Genomic DNA, 13,861 nt, shown 5'->3' with positions numbered 1-13,861 from the left:
GGGATAACAGCAGTGTACTAGGTGCCTTGCCGATTTGTCTTGTTTTTTCCTCGCGACAGCCCTCTGACACCTTTCAGTATCACCCAATCTTACCGATGAGGGCCCTTGGCACAGAGGCTGAGGGGTGGAGCAAGGCGACTCGGACCGCGGGGTCCCACCTGGCCATGGCCCGCCCCGCTCCGAGGGACTGCGGTTCCTGGCACTCGGCCTCACTCCCCAGGGCCCACAGACGGCTCCAGGCCCTGGACAAGGCTGGAGAATGAAGGGGCAGCAATCAGCCTGCCCTGGGTTTGGGGAGGGGGGAGTCCCCCTCTTGATACCACACGGTATCCCACAGGGCCTCCCAAGAGAGAGGGGGAAAACTGAGACCCAAGGGGGTGCTGCTGCCTCCTTAGCCTGCCCTTGGTCCTGGGAGGATGACGGGGCTGGGAGTGGCTGAAGGTCCAGGCTCCAAAACCAAGTTACTATGCCAAAAAGAGAAGGACTTCAGTTTCTGGGTATTGAAGGCAGAAAGGGCAGGCCATGCAGAAACTAGTAGCAGCAGGGGGCCGTTTGCCCAGTAGGGACGGAGAAACAAGGGGAAAATGCCACAGTTCCCAAACCCAGCCGTGCAGCCCCCGAGGCCGAGGTACCTCCGGGATCGGGATCGCTGTGAGCATCAGGCATCCTGGTGCTGTTCCACATCCCGCCTCTCCTGTCTCCAAAGTGCGGCAACCCTTTCGAGTGGGAGGCAAAGCCTGGGACCAGCAGCACAACATCACGTGACCTGTTCCTCCTGGAGCATTTATCTCGTGGTTATCATCCCCGTCGTTCTTGTGGGACTTGTCATAATATACTGGCAATGCATGAAAACCAGAAGGCTACCTGGTGAGCAAAGCCTGTGGTCCTGTCAGGGCTCAGGTCCCGAGGAGTGACAGCCCAGAGACCCTCCACGCCCTATCCCTCAAATCTAGAGGAGGCAGACCCCAAGAGTGTCTCCAGCATTCCTTGCCCCTTAGGGATGTGGACCTCCCACAGAGCCAGAGCCACCGTGTCATGAGATCTCTCAATGGTAGGGGGACAGGATGGGGAGCCCTCTTCCTCCCTGATGCCCACTCACAGCCATGAACTCTGAGCTCCCATCCTCCCTGAGGGGGCAGTGGGGGCACAGGGCAGGCTGCAAACAGCTGGGAGAGGCACTGGGATAAAGGGTTAGAAGCCCCGTTGTCAAGGCTGTGTCCCCACCAAGAGCCTAAGTGTCCTTCATGCCTTTACTGGTTCGTTCATTTATTCCCTTCTTCTCTTATCTGCCCTACTCTGGGCTCCTCGTCTGCACCAGGTCCCAGCTGGACACCAACATCCGGCCTGTGTAGACCCAGCTCTGGCCTTTGGGAAGCCCCATGCACACCCAAAAGGGAGCAGGTACTCAGCAAAGATATCCAGATTAGAGAGGTCGGCGACCATCTCAGGGTGTGTCAGCAAATCCTTGCTGTGTCCTCACCCGAAGTCCCCCAAGGCGCAGAGAGGTCTCGGGTTCCAGGCTCTGAGCAGACCGGCCGGGCAGTGGCCAGTGTCCCTTCTCACCCCAATTCTGTGGCACCTGCTCCTTGAGGGGTGGGGGGGAACCTCCCCTCTGAAGTGCTGACCCCCTGTCTGTGCCTGACAGTCAAATTGGAGTTAGGGACCAGGGTTTGGCAACGGAGGAGGTGGGCAGGTTTGCCCCCATATCTCTTCATGTGTCCCGGGCCCCTGGGGGTCAGGCCAGCAAGAAGCCCTGTCCGCTTTGGCCTGGCCTGTCTCTGAAAAGCTCGGTCTCCTGGGGAGAGGCCCCACATCTCTGTCTGGTTCCTCCTCATGTGTGTCTCTGTTCCACAGGAAGACCCGCCAAAGGGAGATTCTCCCTCCAGTTATTAACACCTGTCCCCCCAGCTGGATATTAACACCTGTCCCCCCAGCTGGAGGTGATGCTGCGGGGGTGGGTAGACACTCCCAGGCCTCTGATGGTCTTGAGTCCTTAGTCTACAGCCCTGCCTGCTAAGCTGGGAAGAGAGACACAACTCTTCCCATACAAACTGGGTCCCCGGGACACCGGGGGCTGGAGCCGGGCTGGAGCTGAGCGTGTCCAGCAGAAGTGGACGTGGCTCTCCAGGCTCTGCAGGCCCTGCCGGGTGTCACCGCAGAGGCTGTGGAGGACACTGCAACCGAGTTCGCTGCGAGGGGCCGACCTGCTGATCAACGGGTCCGGGACGCAGGCGCCTGAGATACCTCGGGCCGTGCCTGCTGGGAGCTTCAGCCCCCCCGGGCCCGAGTGTGGAGGCGAGGGGAGCTGGTGGGACCCCTCCTGAGCTCGCTTCAGGCTCCACCCAGCAGAGACAGGGGCCGCTGCTCAGGGGGCTTTGCAGACCCCTCACACACACCTCCCCGTCAGCTGCAGGAGGCCTCGCTCCTGAGCCGCCCAAGCACTGAGCCAGCCCCGTGAGGAGGCAGCCACTAGCCCTCTGGCGCCCCAACCCCCAACCCCCGGCCCTCTGAGCCCCAGGCGCTCATCTGGAGGACGGACCTGTGGGCACGTCCCTCCCGGGGCTGGGACTGGACCGGACGGGCCTGAATGTGGCCTTATGTGAGCATCACATTTGGAAGGGATTTCTCTAAATTGTAGTCGTGTTCTGCTCCGTTTCCTCATTTGGAAGCTCCGGCCTCCACTGGGGGCCAGACAGGTGTGGACACAGGCCTAAGGCTCCCGGCAGGGAAGATCCCCGGGAGGCGGGGCAGGGCCGGGGGCAGCACCTGGTCCTCCACGTGCTGGGGGTGGGGCAGTGGCAGGATCTGGGGGCCGGGGTCGGCTTTCCTACCTGGGTCACAGACTTGGCACTGCAGACCCTCGATCAGGCATTGAGGTGGACCATGGAGGCCCTAGGGCTGCAGGGAGCAACTCCCCACAGGGCAGCCTCGCCCGGTGCCCTGCAGCCCAGGGACCCAGGGCACTCAGGGCTGGGAGGGCCAGAGGGAGCCCCCCATCACTGGCTGCAGACACGTGGGGTCAGCCAGCTTTGCCTGGATCTCCCCAGGCAGGAGCTACACGAGTAGGACTGGCCAGCGGCCACCACGTCCTCACAGTCGCCACCTACTTCCATTTCCAGGGGAGTCTGGGGAGGAGAGCCTGGGTGCCAGGGAAGGGACAGGGCAGGGGTGCAGTCATGGGCGTTGGGGTGGAGGGTTGACTACCATCCTGTTTGCAAAGCTTCCCAGAGCTCAGACGCAGAGCTAAGCACGAGCCCCTGTCCCCCAGTACAGCCAGCCCAGTCTCACAGACTCCAGGAGTCTGAGGCGGGGGGAGGACAAGTGTGACCCAGCGGCTTGGGAGCCCCTGTGAGACGTCCACCAGCACAGGCTCCCGTCCCCCTGGGAGGGCCTGTCCTGCTATTCACCTCTCCACTGCCTGCAGGCCACCGGGGGGTTTCCAGTAAAGGGGAAGGGGCACCCCTGCATCCTTGGAGGAGGCTGGGGCGGGGCCCTTCCCCGCTCACCATGTGTCCCCATCTCTGGCTGTCATCTGCTGGTGTCCCCTCTCCTCCCTCGGCTCCAGGCCCCCAGCATCAGCAGGCAGGGCAGGATCAGAGGGTGTCCCCCAGAGAGCCCTGTGTCTGTCTGAGGCTCCGTGGCGCTCCTGCACCCAATCTATACTTGGGGGGACAGAGGCAGAGCCCGCATCCCAGGGCCTCTCCTTCCACTTCCCTGTATGACTGTGGCGCTGGGACCCAGGGCCTCCTCTCCCCTCTCCTGACTGAGCCAGAGCCTGTGTCAGAGACCCCCCGACACCCTCAGGGCCCAGGGGAGGGCTGTGCCCGGTCGGGATCACAGACCCTGACACAAGGCTGAGCATCTCCCCCATCCCAGTTCTACCGCAGCTGAAGGAGCCCCAACTCCAGCCCCCATCACCCGCTGTCCCCTCGAGATCCTCCCACAGCCCCAACTGTGCCCTCCAAGGGGCTGCCTCTCCCACTGTGTCACCCAACACCCCAGCCACCCTGTCAAGACACCTCCAGATGGACTCCTGGAAACCCCTGATCACATTTCCCCTCTCTTCTTGAGAGGGAGATTTCCAGGGTCTTGAGGGTGGAGAGAGATTGGGAGATGAGCCACAGTCCTGGGGGGCGGGAGGACGGGGCATCCCAAGCCCCACTCTGGAGGCTTCCCTTCCTGTCCTCTGTGTTCAGGCTAGCCTCAGCTCCCCCTGCTCTGTGGCAGCCCCAGGCTGGGCACGGGGCTGACAGGCAAAGCAGCCTGGTGCCCACCTTCCTGGGGCTCATGGTCTAGTGAGGAAGCCGAGTCTAAAAGCCAGAGTAGCTTCATGTGGTGAAGGCTCACTTATAGGCAGCAGATGCCAGGCAGGGCTCTGAAGGATGAATAGGAGCCCTGCGGGGGGGGTGGGAGGGACAAGGTGAGAAAGGCGTTCTCTGAGGAAGGATGTGTGCTGAGCAATGTGGCAGGGCCCACTCCTGGTGAGGCCTGCAGCGGGTGGCGACACAATGCCGGCCATGGCCCATCCTGTAGGGAGGCCGGAGCTAAGGCAAACCACCTGCCAGGAGAAAATATTCACATCACATATGTCTTGGATCCAAAAGCTATAATTCTTCCAACTCAATAAGACAAACAACCCAATTTGCAAGAGATTTGAACAGATCCTCCAAACCAGAGAAGATGCATAGACGGCACCCGCAAAGAGGCGCAACGTCATTGGTCAGCGGGGAAACCCAAACGACAACCGTCGGAGCTGCTGAGGTAAAAGTCTGACCAAGTGCTGACGAGCCTTTGGAGCCACTGGGACTCTCAACACTCCCGGTGGGAATGGAAAGTGGAACGGACACTTCGGACAACGGACTGGCAAATCGTTACGAAGTCACATACACACCTACCATAGGACCCAGCAATTCCCCTCCTGGGTAAATAACAGAGAGAAATGAGACCACGTGTCCACACCAGAACTCGTTTATAGAAGTCCAGAGCAGCTTTTCCTGGTAATAACCAAGAGCAGGAAACCACCCAGACACACAGGTGAGTGGATATGCGAAGTGTGGCATATTCGAACGATGGGATACTAGTCGGTAATATGAAAATGAATTTTGATACGCACAGCATCACGGAGGAACCTCACAGTCACGATGCCGAGTGAAGAACCAGGCCCAAAGGAGCCAGGCTGCACGACTGCATGGACGTGAAATTCGGAAGCAGGCAGATACAACCTAGAGTGACCGCCGATCAGGGATGCTTGGACCAGGGCTGGGGCCTGCCTGCAAGGGGCCGGGGTTAGTGGCAAGGGCTGCCGCGGCAACGTACCTGGGGCTGGAGGGCTTAAACAATGAGAACTTATTTCTCTCGGGTCTGGAGGCTGGAAGTCTGAGATCGCGGTGTCACAGGGTTGGTCTGAGGCCTCCCTCCTTGGCTCGCCAATGGCTGCCTTCTCGCCACGTCCTCACCTGGCCTTTTCTCTGTGCACATCCCTGTGTCTCTCTTCGTACAAGGACACCAGTCTTATGGGATTAGGACTCCTGCCTTTCGAGCTCCTTTAACTGGAACCACCTCCTGAGAGCCCTGTCTCCAGATCCAGCCACCCTGGGGGTCAGCGCTTCAACACGTGAATTCAGAGCAAACAGTCTCCGAGCAGAACGCCAGTTCCCCAGCGCAGGGAACTCCCTCCCCCGCTCAGTGCTATGTCGCCAGCACCTGGCGACAAGAGGGCACTTGGAACAAATCTGCTGGACAACGGTGAGGTGGAGGAAAGCCACCCGGTGCTTTCAGCCAGCATCACTGCCCTCCTGGTGAACTGAACCATGTCACACCTGCAAGGACATGCCGACCAGGTCTGACCTCAGACTGAACTCAAACGCCGTCACCGCACAAAAGTGACCAGGCTGATGCAGTGACCGCAGCTCCTTCCTTCCACACCCACAGCTCCAGCCCCGCTCCATCCACCGACGTCCTGGATGAGATGTACTGAGATGCCCCATCACGGACTTACCTGGCCCCTGACAGTGAAACCGAACAGGAGCCTTTGGGGATCCTGGGCACGGAAACCTTTCTGTGTCCCCCGCTTCTTGTTTGTAGGGAATAGACTCCAGCCTCCGTGACCTTCCCTGAGTTCCAAAGGGCAGATTTGAGCAGTTGCTAATCAGGGAAGGGAGGGGATGCAGAGACAAGGGAGGAGACCACCTGAGGCCAGATTAAAGGAGCGCAGGCCCTGCACCGCAATCCTTATCAGCAAGCCCACCCTTGAGCCATGGCTATAAAACTCCTCACCAAATCCCCCCAGGCTGGGACATAATTTTCAGGGCATGAGCCCACTGTGCCCCTTTGCCTGGCAGAGCAATAAAGCTATTCTTTTCTACTTCCCCCAAACTCTGTCTCTGCGATTTGATTCGGCACCTGTGCACAGAGGCCGAGTCGTCGGCATGGAGAGTACTCCTTGAGCCCTCCCCCCATCACCCTGCACAGCGCCACACCCCAGATTCCTGTCTGACACCCTCACCGGGACACCCTCACTGCATCCTTGTGGGACGCGGACGTGCTCCCAGCACCTGGCTGCAGCGCTCCGGCTAGTATCCGGCTTCTTCAGGTAAAGTAGCAACAAGATGAACAGATGCTCTTCCTCTTGCCTGTGGCAATCCACCCTGGGGCAGAACTGGGGGATCAATTTGCTAAAAGATCTGGGACACCCACACACACACGTGTGTGCACGCACATCCCAGCCACAAGGACAGGGAGGCCCAGCCGAAGTCCCTCCTGCGTGCGTATGCTTCTCCACAGCCTGAAAAACGCCAGGTGTGCTTCCGGGCTGGGGGCGATGGGGGAAGTGGGGGTGGGGGGGTAGGGGACTGCCACAGACCACGTCTGCTTTCTCCTCTATCCTCTTCTGCATGGTGTGAGTGTTGGTAACCGTAAGTTTCACTTTTTACAAGAAAAAGGCTGATCAGGACACAGATTAACATTCACTTCTGGTCAAGGCCGAGTCCCCAGGCCAGCACCGGGGGGCCCCATGCTGTCCCCAGAAGGGAGCCCCGCCAGGCACTCCCTGTCCGCTGCACCCCCCATTCCCCACTCTCCACGCTGGGCCCCCAACTCCTCAGTCCTGGACTGCGGGGTTCGGAAATGAATCGGGCCCAGCCCTTCCCGGCCACATCCAGGGCTTGGTACACCCATGTGGCAAAGCAGCGTGAGTCACCCCATCACCAAAAGGTGGAAGACACCTGGGAATCCAGCCACAGAAGAGCGGCACCCCTGTACAAGGGAGGTTTATTCACCCAGAAGAAGGAATGGAGCTCTGACGTCTGCTGCAGTGTGGATGAACCTTGAGGACATGATGCTGTGTGAGATAAGCCACCGCCGAAGGACAAGTACCGACTAATTCCAGGTGTGTGCGGTGTCTGGAGTAGCCAAGTCGCAGAGACAGCAGGTGGAAGAAGGGCCACCAGGGCCACCGGGAGAGGGGAAAGGGGGAGTGAGTGTTTAATGGGGAGAGAGTTTCTACTGAGATGGCAAAAAAGTTCTGGAGACGGATGGTGGCGATGGCTGCAGGCAATGTTTACGTCCTTAAGGCCACAGAATTGCACACTTACCGACGCCCACGGTGGCAACTTTTATATTATGTATGTGTGTTTTATCATTATCTGAAATCAATGATTCAATAGTTTTGTTTTTTTTCCCCCAAAGAAAGCAGAAGTGATCCTTGCAGGGATGGGATGTTCTATATCTCGACCCGATCAGTGCCTGTTGCTCTCATCCCTGTACTATAGTTTTGCGAGACGTGACTGACAGGGAAACCAGGTGAAAGGTGCGTGGGATCCTCCTGTGTTGTTTCTTACAATTCCCTGAGAATTATCTCCAAACAAAACGTTCAACTAAAAGAATACAAATAAAAGGGAAGCACTGTGAATTGAAGTTTGCTCTCGAGGTGCAGGAAAAGTTGGCCAACAGGTGCCCAAGCTCACCGGCCGTGGACCCTGCACCTTCGGAGATGCCAATTGGGGTGTTTCGCCAGCTTCGGTCCTCGGCCAGAAACAGGAAACGCTGCCCCCAGGAGGTGACCTGGGAGGGTTAGGCCCCTTGGGCCTGGAGTGCCTGTCCTGTCCTCCATCTCCAAGAGCTATAGTTTCCTTTTTTTTTTAATGTGAACCTTGAACATGCTTTTCCGCATAATCATGTTTGTCATCAAGAAATAAAAAAGATAGCTCACCCTGGCCTGTCGCCTTTGTTTAAACACGGTCACAGGATGTAATTTCACAAAGAAAACCTGGGACGATGGAGGGGATGTTGGTGCTGAGGCAGGAGATAGATGGGCCCCGGGCTGAGCAGCTGCGATCTGTGCCCTGTGGACAGATGCTCCGAGATAAAGAGAATCACAGAAGCAAGGAGAGCTGAGCCCTGCCAGATAAAGAGACCACACAGTCCTCATTCTCGAGGTCAAGGAGACCTTCCCGACTACACATGCGCAGAAAGCCTCCTTGGGGGTCAAGAGGGAGGGGGTGCCACCCCATAGTACGTGATGCCAATCTACCCATAGGCCTCTGCACTAGAATCCATCTTGGCTAAGAGATGAGCAGGCACACAGGGGAGGACCCCGAGATAAACCAAATACGGACCCAGAGCCAGGCAAACCAAGATGACTGGCCAGAGGAAACCAGAAGAAATGCCCCACATAAGCGATTCAAACTCTACCCCAAGGGCACGACTCTTCCTCTGAGCCCGCCTGTGTGTGTCCATCCACACGTACCTTTTCCTCCCTTTTTCCTCCTAATAAACACTTTACTTGTTTCATTTCATTTCATTTCATTTCTACAAAGCAGACAAGCCAGGGTCTTGTCACCGGCCGCTGGCCCTCGTGGTCTAGTGGCTGGGATTCAGCACTGTCGCTGCTGAGGCCCGGGAACCGAGATCCTGCTTCGAGCCTCTGCAGGCTGAGGCCGCCGGAGATCCGCGCGTGGCAGCAGCCTGGTGAGAGGCTCCCCATCCCCCACTCATTCTCTCTCGCCCCTTCGAGCATTTGTGGGGCAGCCCTGAGCCCCCACCCACCTGTGAAATGGACACGCTGACGCGTATCCATGGAGAGCCTGCGACACCCAGGGCCGGGCTGCTCTCCCACTCCACACTCAGTGTACGTCCCACACCTGCGTTCCCGTGTCCCATAGAAGGTCCTCCGCACAAGCCCTCGATCGACCCCCAAATAATCCCCCCATACTGCTGCTGAGATATCTGACAGGTGACAGATCGGATCCCTGGATTCGCCATCCAGCCACACTGACCAACTGCCCAAGTGACCCAGAAGCAGGGGGTGTGTCCACGGCCCCAGCCCTGCCCCTGGGCAAAGGCCCTGAGATAGGCCGGCGGGGAGAGGAGGGGGCATCGGCCCAGGCACGCAGTGGTCGCCCGCTGCGTGGCTGAGGGTCTCTGCCCCTGCCCCCTTAGGGAAGCTGGAGGGCCCTGAGCCAGCGCGGCCTTACCCTGAGTCCAGGCTCCGCAAGCCTCCAGAAAACCATGCTCTGTTTAGCCCACATTTATTAAGCACCTACTGCATGCCAGGGAATGGGGCAGAGGGATGGCCCATTGGGGCTGTCCCCTCCCCCAGAGGAGTGATGTGCTGGTAGACAGGGTAACTAGAATCCTGAGTGCGGACAAGGGGGCTCAGAGGTGGGCACCTTAACTGGGGCGGGAGCGGCTCACGACCCCATGATCTGGAGCTGCTCCAGGCACAGAGGCAGCAGCGGTATCCACAAGGCGGCCGCAGGCTGCTGTGGTCACCACACACCCCTGCCCGCTGACCTCCCTCTCTGGTCCCTCTCCGCGTGAGGCCGGCCTCTGCCCCCCCCACGGGGCGGTGCTTCCCGGAAGGTGACGCCCCTCTGGTTTCAGCGTAACCCCACGCCTTTCCCAGAACTTGCCTGAAGGCCCGCCCAGGCCGGGGCGGTCCCTGGCTGTCTGTCCCCACCCACCGTGCCCTGCACACACCCGGGGCTGGGGCAGGCTTGAGCCGAGGAGCCCTCCGCCAGCGCCTCCGCCTCCGCCTCCGCCTCCGCCTCCGCCGCGGGAGAGGCCTCGGCGCCCCTTCCCTTCCCGGGAGCTGCCAGGCGGCAGGGCCAGGCGGCGAGCCGCCAGGGGGCAGCAAACCCCACACCTGTGCCCCGGTCTCTCCTGGGCCGGCTTTAGCTTCCACCGCGGGCTCAGGGAGCTGGTGGGCAGGGGTCTCGGGCCACACTCCCTTTAACACGGTGACCCCACGCCCCCTCCTGTCGGGTTCAGTGCAGGACACTTCTCAGCCCTGCTGCCACGTGGGAGAAGGTGGGGAATAAACGGGGGGCGAGATTTGGGGGACCGGAAGAGGTATGCAGGGGGCGTTCCACTCCTTGCTCTGCTCCGTCATGCTGGGCGGCCACAGCAGGGGCAGGGAGGGGGCGAAGGAGGTCAGGGCGAGCCCCCACTGCTGAGGGGTACCAGCCCACCCCCGACTCCTGGTGTGTACGTGGCAGGGTCCCTGAGTCAGCAAGGTCTCGGAATGCTCTGCTGTGACAATGACGTTGCTGCCTTGGAACCCACGACATGGGCACCAAGCGGGGCTCACACAAACGGAGGCTCCCCCCCAGGAGGCCTGGGGGGGGAAGGAGCAGTGGCTGCCTCAGAGCACCCTGAGGGTCTTCTTTGTCATTAGGGGCCGGGGGAGTGGGCTGGGCATCGACCACGGTTCCAGAGGAGAGGCCAGCAGGGCAGGGGTCTCGCCCAGGATACCCTGGCACAGTGCCCCACCCCAGCAGGCCCAGTTCCCTCCCCGTGCGCTGGGCGGGGGCCCTGAATCTCGGGGGTGGTGGTCAGCTTGGGGGTGGGGCAGAGACCCAGGGGGAGTCTGCAGACCAGAACGTTTATTCAAGCCCCACGTTATCCAGCTCTGAGACATACACGGTATTTACCCTGCAAGCATCCGCAATGCACACACCTGCATCCCACGGGGATCTCACGGGCCCCTCGCCCCCACTGGTGTCAGGCAGGTGGCCACGCCCTTCAAGTGCACAGCATGCCCCCAGCCCACTCCCTCTCTAACGTAAAGCATCCAGCCCTTTCCTGGCCTGGAAGAAGCAGAGGTCCAACTGCAGGGCCTGGCTGGGATGACCGAGCACACCTACCCTCCCCCAGGCCCCTCCCCACTTCCCTGCCACGGACGATCTTGACCAGTTACAGCCTTTGTAACACACAAAACCCTTGTCCCCAGGACCCCTCCTTCAAGGTTAAGACCCAGGCACTGCCTGCAGCTGACGGCCCCGCCAGTGGCAGGCTGGCTGCTCAGTGTCGGCCCTGGCGCAGGCAGGAAAAGGATGGGAACCACGTTCCTTTCTTCAGAAGAAGCGCTGCGCCTGGCCAGCCCGGGCCCCCTCTCCTTTGGGCCCAGGGGCCTGGCAAAGTCCCCACCAGGGCCTCACCCGGACCCTGTGGGAGGGGGCTGCGCGGGCGTGCTGCTCTGGGGCGGCGGGAGAGGGAGGTTCTTCTGCAAGTCGCTCTTCAGCTCCGCCTGAGTCTCCATCCTCGCCTGGTGATGGGACAGTTCAGGAAGGCTTCGCGGAGGCGGCGCACCGTGCCTTCCCTGGATCCATCCGTGGTGCTCTCAGTGTTGGGGTGCTGCAAAGAGTGAGCCCAGCTGGTGACCGTGCAGGGGGAGTGGAGACTGGCGGGGCGCCGAGCCCCCGGTTTGCGTGACACCCCCGTCACAACCCCTTCCACCCCCCAGGCCGGGCGCGGAGCTCACCAGGGAGGGTGCCACCTCCTTCTCCGTGATGTCCCTTCCCCAGCGCAGGCGCAAACGTCTCGAGCAGGAGGGAGAGCAGAGCGGTGGCGTGGCGTCCACAGTACCCTGCCGGGACCCCCGGGGGCGCCCTGTGCTGCTGTCACACCAGAGCCTGATTGGGCTTCACTTTGGGGGTACTCACGGGGCCACGCCTGCCGCCGGGCACGAGGGGCTGGAGCGCCTGGCGTAGGAGGGTGGCAGGAAGGCGGTAGTGGTGGTGCCTTTATGGGACTGGGTCGGGATGGGGGGGCCCAAGGGCAATCGGGCTTCTGCACCTCCCCACTCTCGGCAGCCAATCGGAGGCTGGAGCTGGACAAAGCTCGGGACACCAGAGGCCGCTGGGCTGGGTAAGGACGTGCCTCCGCCCCCAGCAGGTGGGGGCGTGGGCAGGGCGGTCGGGGACACGTGGGGCGCAAGCTGGATGCCCTGCCCCTGCGTCCAGCCCTCTAAGCCCCACAGACCGGCCCCCAGCGGTCCAGCAGCAGCCCCAGGATGCAGGGCCAGGAGCAGGGTCCTTCCCTGGGGTCTTAGCATACGGAGCAGCTCCTTCCCTGACACCAGGGACGAGCGTCCCCACTGGCCACCCTCTGGTCACTGCCTGTCCACCGGTGACACCCTTGGTCCCTCTTATGAAGCTCTCCAGTTCCTCACACCTGACCAGGAGCTCTCTCAGCCAGGGAACCTGCTGGACCTGCTCATTCTCACTGGGTGACAGAAGTGGTGCAGGGGCCGCCCAGGATGTGGGAGCAGCATGGAGACATCCTAATCAGAGAAGGGTCCCACCAGCAGAGCTGCACCCAGGGGTCAGGGCCCCCGGACTGGGCCAGTACCTCTGCCCCTGGGAGTTCCCACCCTCCCCTTGCTTTTGAGAAGCCAGGCTCCAGCTGCCACCTCCTCCAGGAAGCTCCCCTGGCCTCCCCTGGCCTCCCCCAGGCTGGTTCTCTTCTGATTTGCTCTGGGCACCTAATTCCTGGGGCCAGGTACCCTGCCTCTCCTCCCTGCCAACCCCACCCCCGCTTCTCCAGGACCTGCTATTTTTAAACAGCTGAACTTAGGGGGCTCTTACACCAGCCCAGGGAAGTGGCAGTGCTGTCCCGCACGTCAGATGAGGAAGCTAAGGTCAGGGAGGAGGCCTTGCCCAGCCCTCTGCCCCCACCATGTCCCCCTCCTGTCACCAGCACTGTGGGGCAGAACGGGGTTGGGGTGGGTGAGGGTTTCAAAGCAAATGGGAGGTGGGAGAAGCAAGGCAGTGTGCTAGCGAGGTGACGGCCCAGCGTGGATGGGGGGTGGGGGGGCAGCCCGATGGCAGCGGCAGGCACAGCAGCAGGAATGTGAGGGTCCGAGAGAGAAGGCCCAGGATGAGTGACGGGGCCCAGGAACCGTGCCAGCCTCGGGCAAATGGCGGGGGTGGCGAGTGGCTGGCCCGGGTGGCCCCACGAGGCTCTTCCAAGGGCCCAGCCCAGGGACCACTGGGCCCTCGGTGGTCAGCGGGCAGGCACCGCCCCGTGGACGCAGGCGCTGCTTGGGGGTGGCCAGGTAGGCTGCGGCGGAGCCTCTGCTCACCCCGCCCGCCTCCGGGCCCTGAAAGGCTGGGAGCCTTTTGTGGGAGAGCAGCTGGCGGCCCGGCCTTTATGTGGGGCTGTGGGAAAGTCCCCGGGCCAGCCTCTCACAGCCTCTCAAAGGCAGGGATTATCTTGGGGCCCGCAGGACACCCTCTCAAGGACATCCCTCCCAGCAGGGGTGGGGGCAGGGCGCCTCCCAGAGGTCCCGTCCACCAAGCCCTGGCCCTACAAGCCCCTTGGCCGGGAAGGGTCCCCTGGGTGGAAACCCTGCCCCCAGCCGTCCAGCTGCCAGGCTCAGAACCGCGTGCCACACAAGAGTGCCCCCCACCATGCCCCTCTGGGGCTCTCCCCGCCGATTGTCCAGGCCCCTGGCCCTTTGGGGGGCTGGTCAGCAGAGGGTCATGCTCGGGGCTGTGCCCGCACTGGGCTGACTCAGGGCAGGCCCAGGGATGAGGTCAGGAGGCCTGGAAGGGGAGGGTGGGCACACTTATTTAGCACC

Source organism: Stenella coeruleoalba (genome assembly GCF_951394435.1).
Source record: "Stenella coeruleoalba genome assembly, chromosome: 1".
Taxonomy (NCBI): domain Eukaryota; kingdom Metazoa; phylum Chordata; class Mammalia; order Artiodactyla; family Delphinidae; genus Stenella; species Stenella coeruleoalba.
This window is presented reverse-complemented; position numbering follows the sequence as displayed.